The following is a 14,250-nucleotide window of genomic DNA, read 5'->3' as shown; positions in this document are numbered from 1 at the left end:
ACACAACTCAAAGGCAGGTGTTGGCTGCTGTAAGCAAAAGAAGACAGTCTTCCAGAGAGGGGCCATGGTGGGGATGGATCAGGGAGAGCACCCACACAGTCAAAAGGAACAGTTGTGGAAACGAGCAGGACAAACCACGCACCCAATGGAGAGAAATCATACAGATAGGAAGCTATAACTCTCACTAAGAGACCAAAGGCCACCTTTCTCTAGTGCAGGGGGGTCCTGGCTGTATGGAGCATGCCTCCTCACAGGAGACAGTAGTGTCTCATTGACTTGAACACGAAGAGAGGTAGGGATGGGTAAACAGTCCCTTTTGAGTTCAGTAGTAGACAAGAACATTCTCCTTGTCTGCCTCTGAGCCCCCTCCTGTGGCTTCTTTCCAACTCCAAAGCAGTGTGACTTGATGATCTCCATCTAGAAATGGCACCTACACAAATGACTTCTGACCAGTTTCCACACACCCAACTCCAAAGCAGGGGGGTGGGGTGGGGTGGGCATTCTCCTGTGGTCTGAGTCCAGGGAGAGTGCTTGCTAGGATCCTGGCCAGCCAAGGCAGAGCACAAACACACCAGGGGTAAGTAAAGCCCCTGTGGTGGTTTGAATAGGAATGGCCCATGTGAACTCATAGATTTGAATGCTTTGTCCCCAAAAAGTAGTACTATTAGGAGGTGTGACCTTGTGGAAGGAAGTGTGTCACTAGGGATGGGCTTTGAAGTTTCAAATACTCAAGCCAGGCCATGTCTCTCTCTGCCTGCTGCCTGCAGATTGGGATGTAGACTGCTCAGCTACCTCTCCAGCACCAAGTCTGCTTGTATGCCGCCATGCTTCCCACTATAACAATCATGAACTAAACCTCCGAATGTAAGCAAGCCCCAGTTAAATGTTTTCCTTTATAAGAGTTGTCATGGTCATGGTGTCTCTTCACAGAGATAGAAATCCTAACTAAGCCACCATGTTCTACAGAATTCCAAACATCCACTCTATAAAGGATTTAGGTATTTATCCAAAATCTCAAAGTGAGCTGAGTCAGTCATGGACCTCTAGTTAAAAATGCTGATCACTTCAACATGGCGGTGCATGTCTTTAATCCCAGCACTTGGGAGAGAGAGACAGGTAGATCCATCACTTTGAGTCTCTGCCACCCTGGACAACATAGTAAGTTCCAGGTCAGCTTGGGTTCCATAGTAAATGTCTCATCTCATATCTCAAAAAAAAAAAAAAAAAGCTGAACATGGAACTGGAGATATGACCCAGTCAGTAAAGTGCTTGTTGAACAAGGACAGTGACCCAAGTTTGATTCTTTAGCACACAGAAAAGTGAAAGGCTAAGCAGAGTGGTGTGTTCCTGAAATCCCACCACTGTAGTGACAGGTGATCCTGGGGCTTGCTGAACAGCCAACCCAGCCTACTCAGTGAGCTCTAAGACAAAAAGGACTAAAAAAGCAAAATCAAATGAAACAAAAGTGGCTAACTGGTGAGGAACAGCGTCTGGGACCGTCCCCATATGCATGCACACACACACATGCATGCACACACACACATGAGCAACACTGAACTTGCTAGAATATTCTGATGGTTTGAGGGACATCAAGATAATGCATTTTGAAACTGAGTAAACCCCAGAAAAAGGCAAAAGGTTCATGTGCCCAAAAAGGTCCCACACAGAGGCCTTGGGCAACATGTTGTCATGGAGACACCCACTGAATTTTCCAATGTTTTCCTGATTTTTCTCACCATAAAGGACACATCTGTACAATTTAACCCCACTTATGATTCCACTCCAGCCCACAAGCCCCCACATAGTATTTTCCTTGTCTTAGACCTGTGCTTACCTATGGTGTGTGTGGGGGCATTGAATGTCAAGATGCATGGGGTCTTAGTATGTCAGGAGTGTAATATCTTGAAGTTCTTACCTCCTGGCACACCACACCTCTCCTGGAACTGCATTAAAAAGATTTTTAAAGGATTAGCTTCTTAAATATTTGTGTATTAAGAGGGCTTACACTTTCATTTGACTTAATTTTCAAGGTTATCTGGCTCCTTCAAAGACTTAAAAATGAAGTTTTTTTTTATTATAGAGGAATGGAAATTTTAAGTAATTATAAAAACTTAAAAGTAGAAAGTAGATGCTATTTGAGAAATTGGCACCTACAGTCTCCTTTGTTAAGTGAACCCATGAGAGTCTGTCAAAGGGTATCAACGATTTACTAAGATATAAAATGGGGGAAAACACTCATGGATACAGAACAAAGAGAACAGCCTTCATTGTCCCTTGGTTCTGCCCCGGGGTGAATGGAACCAGCTGTCCAGCCTCCAAACACCCCAAGAGAATGAGAGTACACACCCTCTCCTCAGTTTTAAGCAGTCATGTACCCAGAAAAAAACATTACTCTATTGGGCCAGATACCCAAGGTCATTGGAGGAGCAAATTCCCACAACACTTTCCCTTTTTTCCTAAATAAGAAGGTTCTAAACATCATACAAAGTTATATACCATAAAAACAATGATCAAGTATTGTCTACAAGAAAGAAAAGGTAATAACATAAACCAACATGGAACTACAACCAACAAGAACAACATTAAGCAAGAAACATATACTAGATGTTTAGGCCAAAGATAATTAGCAAGTTACAGAGATTACTCCAATAGCTATCATATCCTGAAGAATCTTGTACCTGATGTGCTCTTACCTAAAATTTGAGAGGATTGTAAGTACAACTATCTAGTCTTCAACCCCATCAAAGACCTGAGAAGGAAAATAATAATACCTGAGTGAGCAGGAAGTGCAAGCAAGCGAATTCCAAAATATGAAAGAAATGACAGACAGCTGGCTGCCTGGACAGCCATCCAATGTTTCTCTGCAACGTTGGGGCATCCACTTTTGACTATAGGCCTAGAATATCTGACAGACCATTTTCAGAAGCAGGAAAGTTTAAAAGACTGTCCTACCCTGTCTTGGCAAAGTTCAGCAGTCCCTTTTCCTTGTGTCCTGCTTGTCTGGATTGGACAGCGTGCTTATTGTCAGTAGTCAAGGCAAGGGCAGTTCTTTTCCCAACAGGCCATTTATGCCAAGAAGACAAACTCCATATGGAGTGTCTTCAAATTCCACCATCCTCTCAGGAATAGATCGGTGCTGCCAGGAGCAATCGTGTCTCACATCAACAGAATTCTAAGTTATTAAAACATTTAAATGCCATATTCTTTACTTCTATGAAGTGTTTGAAGATTATCTATCCATCTAACATATATCTCTGTATATGTAGAAAATATAACTAACATAACTGTAAGTATGACAAGCATGGGTGATTATTAACCTGTAACTCTTATCAACCTATATAACTTAAAGACTAAGGCTTCATTTGAACAATCTGTAAACAGATGTACAGTGTAGGGACAATGACCTCAAAGTTGTGACAATATACAAAAATATCTTAATCAAAAGTAGAAATGTATAGTGCAATATTGGACAACAATATCCTTAATTTGTATCAATATACAAAATAGCCTAAACAGAAGTAGACCATACATATAATATGACAAATATAATTTTACATTTGTATAAATATACAAAAATATTTTAAACAGGAGTAGGAACATATGTACAATATGGCAAATATAGCTTTGTATCTGTGTCAATATACAAATTATCTTAAACAGGAATAGAAAAATAATTTTACATTTGTATCAGTATACAAGAATCCATACCAATGCAAACTATCTAAAGTGGATAGTTGCTAAATCTACCTTACTATCCTATCCTATCTATTCCCCCTTTTTCTTTTCCAAAAGAGATTCCTGGGTGTAAATAGAGATTCTTGAGTCTAAACTTTATTGATCCAACCCCAACCCTATTGCATCTTACAACCAACCCCTTAGAGATGACAATTACCCACAAGCCTGAGAAAACAAAAACCTGTCAGGAGAGGGGGTGTCATTTTGTTAGCACTGCCTCCTGCTAGGGGGTGTTGGTATCTCTGTGGGATCCTGTAAAAAATTAAAACACTAGTTGAGTCTCATGAGGACTAGCTGTAGCATTTGTAGCCAGTCTCAGGGTATTGGGCAAAGCTTATCTGAAGTTCTGGCTAGAGTGGTGTAAGATGGTGGACCATCTCAGTTAGCCACCTTGGATCCATCCTGAACAGTTTGTAGTCCAATGCCAATCTTTGAGTGATGTTTATCAGCTCAATGGCATCATTATGAACTAGGTAGTATTGCTGTTGTGGGATCTCATCTTCCTTCTGGGTACATCAGAGATGGTTGTTAGGAAAATGTATTTTTCAGTGTAGAAAACTTTAACATTATTAATATCAAAATGGAAAGTTTAAATTTTAGGTAGCATTATATCTAAAGAAAGGTTCCAAAGAGCCAAGAATAAGTATGGGGAGAAGTAGAATTTTGACAAAAATAGTCCCTAGACTTTTTGTTTTCACAACACTCCTTCACATTTTTTCTCCATGTATGCCTCTGTGTGTGTGCTTGTGCATTCATATGTGGGTGTATATAAAGGGAGTTAACAGAGGCCAGCAGAGTTGACCTGGTGATCTTCAAACCCTATCTCTGCCTCAATATCAGTTTCTGTAGCACCTGCTAAGACTAGATCTACACACCTCCCTATAAGTTCCATAAGACACTTTTATTTTTTATGTTTTATTGTTTATTTTTCATTGCACATATGTATGTGTATGTAGTGTTGGAGGCATGCCACTGTGTATGTATGTGCATGTTGTGTTGGACACTTTATGGTGTGCACTTTATGGAGGTCAGAGGACAATTTCCATCCTGTGGTTGCCAGGGATCCAGGTCAGGTTTTCAGGTTTTGAAACAAATGTCTTTATCCTCTGAGCCATCTCTTTGGCAGGGTGCTATCTGTCTGTCTGTCTATCTATCTAATCTCTCTCTCTCTCTCTCTCTCTTGTGTGTGTGTGTGTGTGTGTGTGTGTGTGTGTGTGTGTGTGTATGTGTGTATGTGTGAAGGTCAGAGGTCAGCCTCAGATGCTGTTCTATAAACACTATCCACACTGGGTTTTTGAGATGGGTCTCTCACTGACCTAGAACTCACCAAGTAGGTGAGCCTCAGGTGCCCATCTGTCTCTGCCTCCCAACTGCTGATGTGACAAGCATGTGCCACCATGGCCAGCTTTGTACATGGGTGCTGAAGAGCAAACTCTGATCCTCAGACTTGCAAGGCAAGCTGTGTAACCAACTGGGCAGTCTCCCTACCTTGCAAGTTTATTGTCTTGACTCACAAAACTGCACACAGCCTTAGCACTGGTTTTGTGAACGGTGGCCTCTGAAAGACAGCCACTGTATGCACTTCTAGACTGCCTATCACTGTTTCAGAGCTCAGCCCTGTTCTTTTAGCTGCAGTGCAGGTTCAGCTCCCCTCTGTGCGGATCCTTCAAGTGGTGCTTCTGGCTTTAGCTGCTTTTGTTTCCCTGGAAAAGTGTGGGCTGCCCCTCCTTCCCGCTTTACCAGAGGAGACCTTGCCCCTGCGTCCCCAGAAGCTTCTAGCATCTTCTCTAGCTCTTGTTTACTTACTCTCCTCAGCTGAGACTTTGCTCTACACTTGGTACTTCCTCTGTACTTTCAGAATCATTCTTGTCCATTCTGCGGGCAGAAAAGCTAGAAAGCTGTTTTCGTATGGCCGTGTTTCCTCTAACAAATGCGGATTCTGACATTTGTCCTTCACTTACTCATAAGCGCTTCTCTTCTCCAGAATCACAAAGATCCCTTCTTTCAAAAACCCAAACGATTTTTAGACTGGGTCTCACATAACCCAGGTAGCCAAAACTCAACATGTGGCCAACAGTAACTCTGAACTTGTGATCATGTAGCCTCTACCTTCTGAGTGTCGAGGTCACAGCATTCACCACCATGCTGGGGTTTTGCTGGGTTGCTGGGGTGGAGCCCAGGGCTTCCTGCACACACTCTACCCACTGAACCACACTCCCAGCCTCTCATTCTGTAAATTTAGAATCAGCAGATGTTCCAAGCTTCATGAATCAGCCAACTGCACTCAATAGCACACGGATATCCAGAAGACCCAGTGTGGAGGATGCACCAAAGGCATGTCTTCTGAGCTGATGGAGTAAACAGGGTCATGCCTCCTGCAGCTGTCCCTTGGCCTCCTGTTTCCTAGAGGTGCCCTCTTCAAAGCTTCACTTTTAATTATCTATCTTCAAACACACAACCTAAACGTGAACCCTGTTTATTTCCTCTGTAAGACACCTCCTCTCCCTTCTCAGCTGTCAGTAACACCTCCCCTCTTCCCAGACTCAGGAGCAGTAATCATCCATTATTCCATTTCCTCCTCAGTCCCTGTTCATTCCCAAGGGGCTCCCACTCCACTTCCTGAACAGCAATCCCACAAATCGAGCGTTTTTCTTTCTCGCTTCCCATAGTGTCTCTAGGTTAGCCTAAAGTAATTTCCTGCTGAAGCTGTGGAGACCTTACCTCCCCACTCCCAGTCCTCCTGCTTATCTCTTCACTCCTGGAAACCTAAGATTTTACTAACAAATGTCTGATTTTCTCAGTTTCTCATGCTCCCAAACCCCAGATGTGTTCTATCCATGGGGATTATTTTTCTTTTTGATTTCCAGACTGGTTTCTCACTTCTCAATCATCTAACAATATTTATAGGACCTTCCTTTAATATAAAATTAGTATGTCATATATATATAAAACCTTCTTTTTCAGCTCATCATTTTCTTCTCCAAACTTTCATGCTGGCACTGATATGAGTGTCTACCTCCAATATTATACCTCCATGTCAGAATGAGATTCACTTCATTTTAGCATATTTGACTTAGAGTTTAACACACAGTCACACACACACACACACACACACACACACACACACACACACACACATACACACAATCTTCTCTTCCAGAACTGTTTCCATATATATAACTTATTTTGCTACTAAGTCGTGAATGATTTCTAAACACTGGCTGTTTTGAATCACAACAAGCCAAGTCATGAGTTGTGATTGCTGCTATTTCTTTAAGAACACTTCCTGACCTTAGACAGGAAATGGGAAGTGGGGCAGCCCAAGAATAGCCTTAAGGAAATACTATGTTTTGGAAACTGCTGTGGGGATAACATGGGCCATTTCCTAACCCAGGTAAAGGCAGGAGCAGAGAAAACCTGTCTCAGCTGCTTCACAGGGAGTATTCATGCCCTAAAAACTGTCAAGTGCCTCTCTGTCTGTTTAATGGCAGGACCTGAGACTTGGGAACTGATGTGTCTAAAGTTAAGGGAGCTGGCATTGTGCCTACTGTTAGCCCAGTGAGCCTTGCAGCCTGATCTTTGAATTCTCTTCCTTGTGTCTGGGTCCCTCCTCTGTGGTGTTTGCAGTAATGGTTCTGGTGGAAGATCCTTCTGGTTTCCACAAAAGTCCCTGTTTCCTCTGGTCAAAAACTCCTTGCTCCCTAACAGTTTCTGTGGCCCTGTGTGGAGGGGCTTTCTCTTATTGTCACATGTGCTCAGGGCTGGCTCCTTGTAGCTCCATTTTGTAGATTTCTGTTCCTCATCACTTTGTCCTGTTGCTTCACAGCTACAGCCTGGAAAGTGCAGAGGGCAGAGCAGCTTCCTGTATGGGCAGGAAATGAGCAAGAAAAGGGGCTGAGGCCCCACTATGCCCTTCAAGGGTGCACCCCCAACAGCTAGAAGCTTCCCATCTTCATTTCCCACCACCTCTCAGGGGGTGATCCAGCCTTCAACCCATGGGCCTCTCCAAGACATTCCAGATTCAGACAAATGTCGACTCATTGACTGTCTTTCTAGTGCCATCAGGACAAAGATAGAAATGGCCAATGCTGTCTAAGTACCACAACTCGATGCCATTCTAGAGAGGGCTTCTTGTTCTCATGAATGCCCAGCCTTTCTTTCTGGGATGTCCCTGAGAACTCTATTGCAATCCCTTTGGCTATTTGACCCTTTGAGTTTAATATGTAGTAGCAAAATTGGTGAGACTTTTCACTGAGGTAGTTTCAGTGTCTACTAAGACAGCAGGGAACAGCATGCTGCTCCGTGCTCTGGCCCCAGCTGTGTGATAGGAAGATGGAAGCCCCCTCCGTTCTTCATGGATCACAAAGGCCTGAGCTAATTACTGTTATTAGAAAGCCAATTAGAAATGCATTTCATTTCTCTGTGTGGTGGAAGTGGAGTATGTGGAAGCTGGCTGGGAGACATACTGTTGTGGACACAGTCTGGAGCAGGCTGTGAGAGAAGGGAGACAGACGGGCTTGCTGGGGCCTGGGGGTGTTAGATTCTCTTTCTTGAACTGGACCAGCACTCTGGAAATCTTAGACTCCCTGTGGCTGGACAGTGAGCGCCTTTCTCTCACTCTGGTCTATTATTCCCAGTTTTCCAACTCATTTCCCTTCTAGATCATTTTCAGTTTATTTTTTCTCAACCTTGTACTACTAGATTGTGTTGTGTCCATGTTAAACACTTTGTGATTTGAATGTGAAAAGTTCCCCAAGTGGTGGCACTCTTTTGGAAGATTTGTAAAAACTTCAGGAGTTCCAGTCTTGCCATGGTGGGTCTGTAGGTCCCATGCCTTCCCTTCATGATGGACTGTAGTCCTCAAACTCTGAGGTGGTTCTTGCAATGCCCTTGGTCACAGCAACAAGAAAACAAAGGCACACCAACCTATACACATCTTCTTCATCTGTGTTTGAGAACCACCCACCTTCCTCACCCCTCTTCGCATTCAGTCATCTAGGGGTTCACAATCTTGATGGATGCTGCTCTGCCTCTCCTTATCTGCTATAGCATATAGTGAACTCAAAGACTTCTGATTTTCCCCGACGAATCTGCCGCCAGTGAAGTTAGCTAATGAATGCAAGAAATTCAGTCCATTATTTCCTTTAAAACCCAATTGATATCAGAATTCTAATAGCATCTGTTATAGCATGCATTATATATAATATGTAGCTGTCAGATTTTTATTTGTATGAACGGGCTTTCACAGTAACCTCTGTGCTAACACAGCTCTGAAGGGAGAGGCCTGGTTCTGTGGGTTGCTTTCTTTGGAGTTGCACTCCATGCAGGCCATTCTGGCCCTCCACTGGCAGGACAGAGGCACATGGATTCATCTTATTACCTCTTCCCCCTCATTAGACTCCATGCTTCGTACCATCCAACACTGTGTTCATTTCAGAATGGGTATCACAAACCCCACCATCTCCCTGTGGACAAGAGACATCCCCTAGTTTTCAGAAGTACTTACTCAGGACCTCCGCTCTGTTCTGCTGAGCTGGCTAGCATTAGCATGCTTTCTTCTGCTGTACAGTCTGGAGTCTCCCATGTGCCATTCTGGAAGCTTCACTGCTACTCCCTGAGCTGCTTTCCACAGCTCCACCCTCACCACCACAGTTTTATTATAGAGCCTCATGCTGTTCTCCTTCGTTTGCCTTTGGGTGTAAGCAAAATTGACCTCATTGTATAGGCCACTCTTTACGGTTACTCACAAGTAAAGGAAAGTGTCAGCACAGAAGAGTCTAATAAAGACATTTGCTTACCTTAGCCGGTGCTGTCACAGCTGTGTGTGCCTATGTGCACATGTGCGCATATGTCTGCGTGCCTGTGCATGTCTGTGCTCGTGCATGTGTGTGTCACTGAGTGTGTGCATATCTGTGTATCTCTGTGTGTGCCAGTGTCTCTGTGTGTCTGTGTGTTTGTGTATCTTTGTGTGTGTATGCCAGTATGTGGGTGTATCTGTGCCAGTGGATGTGTGTGCCTGTGTGTCTCTAAGTTTGGGCACACATTTGTGTGTGTATGTGTGTGTGTGTGTGTGTGTGTGTGTGTGTGTGTGTGTGTGTCTATGTCTCTGTGTCTGTGTGTCAAAGATATGATGTCAAGGCTTGTGTTTATAAAGAAAATGCCTAAGAACTCACATTACTCATAAAGTACAAACCAAGTCTACAGAAAGTCATTTTGCTGCTGCTCCAATATTGCCTTGCACACACTGGCTGCATGGATGACATTTACACTGGCCTCGCCTCCACGTTTTCCATGAGATTTGCTTCATCCATCTTTTATAAGCATCTTTCTTGTATCAATTTATTACCAGTAGAAATTTATTGTGGTTTTCTTCTGTATCGGGAGCCACTCAAGACATGAAACTTCATCTGTTGCTAAAAGCAGCTCTTCCTTTCCACCCCAGGACATGGTGGTGCACTCTCTAAGTCTCCCTTTGGACAACTGAGGACTCCATCCACCTTGTGTTCATTTGTGAGCCTTTGTTTTGTATAGGTGCAGTCAGAGCTGGAGCTTAGAGCCACTTCCAGCAGGGATAAACTATACTCTGCTCTCTAAGCCCTACCCAATGTGAAGAAGATTTCAGTAGAATTTCAGTTTGTTGGCCATAAGTCAAAGTGCAATTCTTTCTGTTTCTGAAAACTCCTAGGCCTCTGGACATTGGAATGTTCTAGAAGGGGGCATCCAGATGTGCACCATGTTCCCCCATTCAGTGTTGCCATCATTTCTTCCTTTGGTTCCATTCTCCACCAGGGGCTTGGGTGCAGTGCAGCTCACAGTAATTGATGCTGCACATACAGGCACATCTCTCCAAACTCCTGCAGTGGCCTTGAGTCCTGTTGACCAGCTCCATCCTCAGTCTCTGTCTGGCAAGTGGACCTCTTACCTGCCTCCTTGAGTCCCTTTAAACCATGCCTTCCATACACAACTAACAGTCTTTACTGTCCCCAGTCTTCTAGAACCATGCTCAGTATAATGCTGGCACTCCACGGGTGAAGAGTTTCAAGATTTGCTAAGAAGCTCCTGCAGATCCTGCCTGAACCAGGAAGATAAAGGTAATCCCCACTGTGGGAGCAGAACTAGCTCCTGAGACAAGCCTCAGGTTTGCACTTTCACATGTTACCTAAATCAGAGACACACTCATTTTCCAAAAGAGCTTTATATTATCTGCAGATGTTAGAAACCACAGAAACTTCCTAGGTAATAGTTGTATGTGTTTGTATGTTCTTAGGTATGTAGAGGTCAGACGACAGTCAAACATTGTTCACCTTTGTTGTTGTTGTTGTTTTTGAGATGAGATATGATCTCTCAAGGCCCTGGAGCTCACCATGTAGGTTAGGCTAGCTGGCCAGTGAGCCTCAGGGTTCCACTTGTCTCTTACGCCCCTCCCCCCCGCCATCTTGTCCCAGGTGTACCACCACTACCAGGTTTATAAGCATGTACTACCATGCCTGTGTTTTTTAGGTGGGTTCTGGAGATCAAACTCATCCTTGTGTTTGCTAGGCAAGTGCCTTACCCACTGAGCCATCTCTTAGCCCACCATGGTGTATCTAACCATCATGCATTTGTGGAGTCACTGGAGAATAAATATTCTCTGGAACTTGAAAGTTCCACAGGAGGGAAGCTCTGTCACAACAAGGTTCCACTCAGTGGCTCCTCCTTGTCTCCAGCCCCTTCTTCATGTGTCTGCTGCCTTCATACTCTGATGCAGCTTCAGGTCACCAAACTTCATAGGAGTCAAAGGAAACAGCCAAGGTGTTCCCCAAAAGCAAATGGTGTGGTTACAGACAGCTCTGCAGCCCCCTGTGGGTGCACTCCCCTTTTCCCCAGCAGTGATTTAGATTAAGGCTGTAGCCCACCCCCCCCTGTGTCATTCTCATTGCTAGTTCCGCCCCCACATCCACTCGGGAATCTGCAGCCATGTCACCTTCAGTCAGAGGGCTTACACTACCACACTCTGCTCTCTCTTCTCCTTGGCCCACTCACCAGGGCCAGCCACTGCCAAGTCATCCCTCATCCCCCTCTCTGAGTGAGGCAGAAGCTGCCCCATGTCCAATGTTTATTTCTTCTTCTCCCAACTGTGGAATCTGAATCACAACTGAAATGTTGGTGAGTCATGCCAGAGTTCCCACTCCCAGCATGCCAGTGTGGGCAGCCACTGTCCCCAGAATTGAGCTTCGTCCTGGTGATGGAACAGTGCTTGGCCACCTCCTGGCTGGCCCTCTCTCTCCCGGTTGAGACTTCAGTGATCTCTTCCCTCCCACCCAGATTCTCCTCAGAACAGTGAATATTGGTGTAATTATTAAGGCCACCCCATGCTTGTTAGATCTCCTCCCTCCTCCCTGCCCCATCAAGCAGTAGTTACTCTTATAAAGTCTCTATTGATGGCAGGCTCATCCTAATCCTAGCAGCATCCCTCATCGTGGGTGTCTTCAACCATCCAGAACTTTCTCCCTAGGGTCTATACCTTCACGGGCCCCTTTGCAGCCTTCTCTTCCCCCTCTCACATGGATCTGTGGCTGTTAGAGCCGACCCACTTGTCCTGTTCTTCCCTGTGGACAGTGTCCATCCAGGCTTGGCCCATGCTCCTCCCAGATTCCTAGGAAGGGGAAGTACACAGAAGTGTAAGACTCCATTATCATGACCAGACTTCCAGGAGCACAGTATTTCCCATTTATCTAAAATATCATGTACTAGGCTTTTTCTTTTAGGCCACCCACCAACCCGCTTCCAAATCACAACAAAGAGACTTTTTATTAGGTATGAATACTTGGCCTAGCTTAGACTCATTTCTGGCTAGCTCTTTTAACTTAAATTAACTTGTCTCTCTTTATCTACTTTTTGCCTCAAGCTTTTAACCTTCTTTCCATATATCTTATTTTCACTGCTTCGTGTGTCTGATGGCTGGTGGCTGCCTGGCTTCTGGCCCTGGACGTGTCTCTCGTTCTCTTCTCTCTTCTTTCTTATTCTTGCCCCTTTGTGTCTAGATTCCTCCTCCTACTCATTCTCTTTGCATTCCAGCCCCATCTATCCCTCTCCTGCTCAGCTATTGGCTGTTCAACTTTCTATTGGACCAATCAGGTGCCTTAGGTGAAAAAAAATGTAACACATCTTTACCTCGTTAACAAAGGCAGCATAAACAAATGTAACACACCTTTACACAGTTAAAGCAATATTCTGCAGCATAAACAAATGTAACACATCTTTATAGTTAAATATTCCACAGCAATGCCACTTCTGGGCTAGGCAGAGAGACTGAAAATAGCAAACTAGATAACAGGAATGTATTTAGGACAAATTTTTAAAATTCTTTGATCATGACTTCATAGTAGAAGTACACAGCAGCCAAGAACCAACTCCATCAAGAGCTTGAGCTATGTATGTTACTGTGTTTACTCTTACAGATCTCAGAATATTCTAGAAAGCTATGGGCCATGGGAATTCGCTGTTTTCCCAGAGCACTAGAAGACCACAGGCCAAGAGAAGGCAGCAAGGCAGATAGGACAGACTCATGGTTTCCCACATCAGATGACGGTGAGCCTATGTGTCACTTCAAAATCAATCAAAACCAGAGTCAGCAGCGGCTGGTGTACACCTTTGTCACCCTGACACAATTATGGTAGTGGGTCTCAACTCCTTATAACAGTAGCAAAATTACAGTTATGAAGTAGCAACAAAAATAATTTTATCACCAACACAGTATTAAAGTGTCGCAGCATCAGGAGGGTTAACGACCACTGACCTAGGGTTATCTGAGAAACTGAGTAGATCAGATGGGAGTGTGGGGATGTCTGTGGGGGATTGTCTCCATTGTTAATAGATACAAAAGGACTGGGCTCATGGTGGGTGACACCATCCTGCATAGGGGATCCTGAGCTGAATAAGAAAGCTAGTTAAGTGTGAGCCTGAGGCAGCCAGCAAACAGTTGTTCCTTCCTCCATGGTTTCTGCTTCAAGTTCCTGCTTGAATCCCTGTCCTGACTTCCTTCAATGATGAACTGTGGCCCAGAAGTAGAACCCTCTCCTCCCCTAAATTGCTTTTAGGCGTGGTGTTTGTCACAGCCACAGAACGAAATTTTACAACCACTGAGATCCCAGCACCAGAGAATCTGAGGCCTGGGCTACACAGGAGACCTTGCCTCACAAAAACAAGCAAACCAACAACAACAAAACCCCTCAGTATACTGAACTTTCTGACTCTGGCCACTGGCCACTCTTCCTGTCCTGTGTACAGAACTGCTGTTCTTCAACATGCCAAGCACGTGGTGTCAGCCCTTTCCTTACCTGTGACGTCATCATGCTGTAACATCTCTAACGTCCACCTGCTTTAGAGACATTGAACATTTTGGGTGAGGTATATCAGGACCTCATCAGTTACCTGTAGATAGTCACCCAGATGGGAACTGATGCCCCTGATAGTCCCTGGCTCCTGCCTGTACTACCCAATTATCAGATCCATTTACCCCAAACCCTCTGCTCC

Source organism: Onychomys torridus, chromosome 5, assembly GCF_903995425.1.
Source record: "Onychomys torridus chromosome 5, mOncTor1.1, whole genome shotgun sequence".
Taxonomy (NCBI): domain Eukaryota; kingdom Metazoa; phylum Chordata; class Mammalia; order Rodentia; family Cricetidae; genus Onychomys; species Onychomys torridus.
The sequence above is the reverse complement of the archived record's forward strand: the minus strand, read 5'-3'. Positions refer to the sequence as shown.